A 5,800-nucleotide genomic window follows, 5' to 3' on the forward strand; every position below is an offset into this window, starting at 1 on the left:
GGCCCGCCGACTCCGGTCGTGTGCGCGCGCAGCCCCGCCGGGGCCCGGGCCCGCCCTCCGGGGCCGTTTTCGCTCCACAAACGGGGCGCGGCTGCTGCAAACACATCATCTATGGCCTGGCCGGCCGCGCCACCGACCCCCGGTCCTCGCCGGCCAAAGCGCCGTAGGAGGCGCAACAAGAAGACGCCTTCGCAGGCGGCGGCGTGTCACAGGCGACACGTTAGCAGCCGGCGCGCGCGCGCGCCGAAGGTTGGTGGGGTCGGCTCCTCCTTCGCCGCGGGCACGCCCTCGCAGAAGGCGGCGTGGCCGCAGGCGACACGTTAGCAGCCGGCGGCGTGCGCGCGCGCGCCGAAGGTTGCGGGGTCGGCTCCCTCCTCTGCCGCGGAAGCGGCGACGTGATGGGAGGAGCTTGCCGAGAGCCGCCTCCCTGGGTAAATTTAATCGCAGCCCTAGCCGAACAAGCAAGAAAAGATAAGTACGAAAAGGAAGGAAAGAAAAGGAATCAAACAACAGAGGAAAAAGAACTCACCCGGCCTTCTCCGGGACCTTCTTGGGCGCCAGCCGGCGCTGCTTCTTGGCTCTCCCCTCCGTGGCAGCCGTAGACCCGCCGCCGGCCCGCTTCTTCCCCTTCGGCTTGGAAGTCGCCGTGCCCGCAGGCGGCACCGCGCGCAGAGGCACCGCTGGGATGGGCCCCGTGCCGGATTCAGCCGGCTCCGCCTGCGGCTGCTCCTGCTCCTGCTCATGCTCAGGCGAGGGCGGCGGGTTATGCTCCCCCTGGCCGCCCTGATCCTGCACCTCCGGCAGATCGTCGTCGTCGGCTTGGTCGCCGGCTGGGTCAGCCGGGTCGACGTGATCCGGCCTCCAGACCTTCGTCGCCAAGTCGCCGTCCTCGATGCCTTGGCGGGTGAAAAGCTGAAAACAACAAGATAAATATCAAGTCGGCCACGCAGCCGCAAGCCGGAAGACGGCAAAAACGTTAAACTTACCAGTTCAGGCGGCTGCGCCCGGTCGTAGGGCGGCAGCCCCCAATCCCAGTTGTCTGGCATGTTGGCCTTGGTGATGTTGTTCACCCGGCGAGCCACCTGCAACTTGGAAAGCTCCGCTTTCGACGTCCGGGTCGGGTCGAGCCGGCCGGACATGTGGTCGATCTTGTGGACGCGCCACTAGAGCGGTATCACCCGGCGCGAGATGTAGGTGCAGAGGAGGTCCTCGGCACTCAGCCGGCCCCCCGTGACGCACTCACCCAGGAAGTCCCACAGGAGGTTCACCTCCGCGTCCGGGTCCGAGGACTTGGCGTTGCAGCCCCGGCTGATCCGGCCGGACCGGCGGAGCCGGGTTGTATTCCGGCGAGGTTGAGCCGGTCGAAGGCCGGGCTCGCATTCCGCACATAAAAGAAAGACATCCGCCAATTCTTCACGGAATCGACAGGTCGGAATCTTCGGGAAGGACGTACCCGTGCGGGGATAGATGGAGGCGGCGCCGCAGGTCCTCAGGCGGCCTTCGGTCGTCTGCGCCTTGAGGTAGAAGAGCCGGCTCCAAAACTCCACATCCGGCCACAAGCCGGCGTAGCCTTCCATGAAGGCTACGTAGCAGCTGAGGAGGATCATGGCGTTGGCCGGTAAGTGGTGCGGCTGCAGGCCGAAATGGTCGAGGAACCGGCGAAAGAAGTTGGAAGCCGGCAAGCCCAATCCGCGGTCGAGGTGCGCGCCGAAGACCACGCGTTCGCCGGGCTCCGGCCGAGGCTCCATCTCCGCGCCCGGCGCCCTCGTAATCACCCCCGCCGGGATGCGGCGGAGGCGCACCAGCCGGGCGATGTCGTCCTCCCGCATGTAAGATCCTTTCCGGGAGCCGCTCGGGCTGGGCCATCGAAGACGAAGAAGAGGAAGAGGTCCAGGAGAGGCGGAAGGGCGAAGAAGAGCCTCTCCTCGCCGGAGGAGATCGCGGTGGAGAAGGGCGCGCCGTCGATGCGCGTGGCCCCGTGGCGCCGGGTTGACAGGCTTGCGGCGGCGGCACGGCAGAGGATCGTCGGGGCAACTGCTCGCCGAGGTTCGCCAGGGGAACGGAAGAAGAACGGCGCCGGGGCAGCGAAGAGCTCGAGCGGGGAGAGGTTGCGAGGCAGGAGCGCGAGGAGGAAGAAACGGGCAAGTACCGCCTCGATGTCCCCCCCGCGGCTTTTAAAGCCCTCGGGCGTGGGCGGTTGGCCTCCAAGTGGCCGACGTGGGCCACGTCTCCGGATTTACTGCGCCGTAACTCCTCCCACGACCGCTGCCGTTACCAGAAACTGCCACACCACGTCGCCCACAACCGCACCGGATCCGGAGGGACATTGATGTGACCAGACGAACCGGCGGCAGAGCCCTGGCGTCAGACCGGTCAAGTCGGGTGCAGGACCCAAGGCGACGGAGACTCCGGCGCGCTGCAAGCCGGAGCCGGACAAGAAGTTCAACTCGGACCAAAAGTCACCAACAAGGCGGAGACGCCATCAAAACTTGCGAGAAAGCAAAAGCAGCACAAGTGAAAATAGCAGCCGGCTAGAAGCAGCCGGCAAGAACGAGCCGGATGAGGGCGCAGCCGGCTGAATGAAAATTCTCAGTCGGCCCCTCCAAGTGCCGCCAAGTACACTCAAGAAGCCAGGAAAACCTGCCTAGGTCCTTCTAAACGCAGGACCTTGCCAGCTTCGGGGGCTAATGTCGGGGGGAAGACCCCGGGTAGGGCAATGGACGCGGAGCAACCGGCTGACCACTGGCCGGCTCGCGGCAAAGGCCGGCTGAGGAGCAGCCGGGCCGGCGCCGTGGCCGGCTGGTCGGAAGCCGGCCGGCTCTAGGTCCTAGTCGGCCCGGCTACGGCCGCCAATGCCGTAGGCTGGGCCGGCTTCTACAAGCCATATCCGACCGGGGGTCTGCACCTCGGACCGACTCGAGGCCGGCGAGTCTTGCACCTGGAAGGAACCGGGTTGGTGATCCGGGTTCCCAAAGTCCACGCCGACTTCATCTTCCGTAAAGCGCGGGGCACCGTAGAGCAGACGGTGCCACGCGCCGGACAGTGCCATCATCGCCTACGACGGTCCGTACCGGCTACAGGGCATGATGGCGACAGAGACTCCTCCTCGCCATACCGCTGACCTCCTGCGGCGGACGGGACGAGGCCACTACGCCTCAACGGCTCCATGACGTCAACGCCTCGGGAAGGAGCGGAAGCCGGAGCCGGCCAAGCCGGCCGGTAGACTATAGGGACTTATATGTAAAGTGTCGGCGCCTATATAAGCTGGGCTACCCCCTCGTGCGGGGACGATCGATCATTCTTACTTCATTCCACCCTTAGCGCTGCCCTCGTGAGAGAGACCATCGTCTCCCTTAGCCTCCCGGAGCAGCCGGACACAGCTCTAGGAGCACCATTGTACCGTGTGATATCTTATACACTCTAGCGAGAGTAGAGGTTTTACCTCCACCGGAGGGCCTCGAACCTGGGTACGTCGCCGTGTCGCTCGTGCCCATACCCGCTTCCGGATACCGCCGTGAGATCTCTCAGGAGCCCCTTCGATTAGCCACCCTATGGCATATGCCGTGACGATACCACGACAATGATCCAGGATAGGTAAGACTTTCCCTTAAACCCATGCCGGCTACGTGTTCCTTGAACACGCTGGGTGGTAAGCCTTTCGTTATCGGATCCGCAAGCATATCTTTTGTCCTTATATGCTCGAGACTTATAATTTGATCCTAGACCTTGTGTTTCACAACATAATACTTAACCTCAATCGGTTTCGTAGCATTACTCGACTTGTCGTTGTGAGCATAAAATACTGCAGGCTCATTGTTGCAGTACATCTTTAGTGGTTTGTCAATACAATCTACCACTTTCAAGTCGGGTATAAATTTCTTTAACCATAATGCCTACCCCGTGGCTTCATAGCATGCTATAAATTCTGCATACACCGTGGATGATGCAACTATTGTCTATTTGGAGCTTCTCCACGAAATAGCTCCCCCTGCAAGAGTGAATACATATCCAGATGTGGATTTTCTATCATCTTTATCTCCCGCAAAATCTGCATCTGAATACCCTCTTATTTCTAGGGAGTCAGATCTTCTGTATGTTAGCATGTAGTTCTTTGTGCCTTTCACATAACGCAATGCCTTTTTTTATCATTTTCCAGTGTTCGAAAGCTGGATTTTCTTGATATCTACCGAGTACTCCGGTGATAAAAGCTAAGTCAGGGCGAGTGCACACTTGTGCATACTGTAGGCTTCCAATGGCCGAAGCATATGGAACCGCTTTCATTTGATCGAGCTCGTATTGATTTTGGGGACTTCGAAATTTCCCAAAACTGTCGCCCTTGACTATAGGGGCAGGTGTGGCATTGCTCTTATGCATATTATACATAGTTAGAATCTTCTCTAAATAAGCCTGTTACGATAGTCCTAATACTCCATTCTTCCTATTTCGGTGAATTTCTAAGCCCAAAACATATGATGCTTCACCAAGATCTTTCATGTCAAAATTTGAGGACAAGAACTTCTTTGTATCTTGGAGTAGACTAACATCACTGCTCGCAAGCAGTATATCATCCACATACAAGATTAGGAAAATATATTTCCCACTTTTAAACTTTGCATAAACGCAGTTGTCCTCAATATTTTCTTTAAATCCAAATCTCTTGATTGTCTCATTGAACTTTAGATACCACTGTCTAGAGGCTTGCTTTAATCCATAAATGGAATATTCTCTAAGTCCCAAACATTGTTGGCACTCATCGATCTCATTTCGTCTTCGATGGCCTCCACCCACTTTGATGAATTTGGGCTTCTCATGGCTTCTTCATATGAAGTGGGATCACCTTCCATACGAATTGTTTCTGTGTCGTAAACTTTGTAATTAGTCGAAAGGGAGTGGATTTGGTGTTCAGGGGGTACGTCAAGCACGCGGTAATCACCGTTGGATCTGATCCACCACCGTTGGATTCAGCCTATCAACAAACGGCAACTAACGTTCTGTGAACTTTTGATTCGTGTAAAGCGACAGCAGCAGTCGCTACTCGCTAGTATGCATGCCATAGTAGCAGACAACCAAATGTGTGACCGACGCCGGCGAGGTAGCCGCCGCCGAGCACCACCGTGGGAAGGCCGCTACCGGGGGGAGGTCGCCGCCGGGGAGGTAGCCCCCGTCGAGGACCACCGTGGGGAGGCCGCTGCCGGGGGAGGTCACCGCCGCCAACAACACCACGGGGAGGCTGCCCGTCAAGAACTGGAATCGATTAGCACCTCTCCAGTCCCCAACCTGCCCAGCTCCTACCCACCGTGGAATCGATCCAGCACATTGACGCCATCCTGTCTACGTGCATTTGTGATTTCTGGTTTACCGATTCCACCATCTCCAGATCTTTTCTAGATTAGCTGTTGCCAGCCTTGACGTAGAGATTGAGGGACAGGACAACGGCTAGCCTGCAAGATTCGATTAGCTCTTGATCCCCTTGACGCAGAGATTGAGGGATTAGCTCTCGATTAGCCTGCGGGCGAGCCGGAGGGCGCGCGCGGCGGAGCCAGCGAAGGGCGCGCGGGGCCTTGGCGGCAAGGGCGGCCTGCGGGAGCCGGCAGAGTGCGAGCAGGCGGTCGAGACCTTGAGTCGATCCATGAAGTAGTGCTGCTGCCGGATTCTTCCTCACCGGCGCTGGAGAAACAGGGCGGTGAATCGACTCCGGCCGCCGCTCGACCGGCACCAGCGCCCAGCGCCTCCCGCCATCTTGTGCAGATTCATGGCGTAGCCGGCCGCATCGGAGAGCTGCGGCGGCGGCAGGCCCCTA

Source organism: Lolium rigidum, chromosome 5 (genome assembly GCF_022539505.1).
Source record: "Lolium rigidum isolate FL_2022 chromosome 5, APGP_CSIRO_Lrig_0.1, whole genome shotgun sequence".
In the NCBI taxonomy this organism is placed as follows: domain Eukaryota; kingdom Viridiplantae; phylum Streptophyta; class Magnoliopsida; order Poales; family Poaceae; genus Lolium; species Lolium rigidum.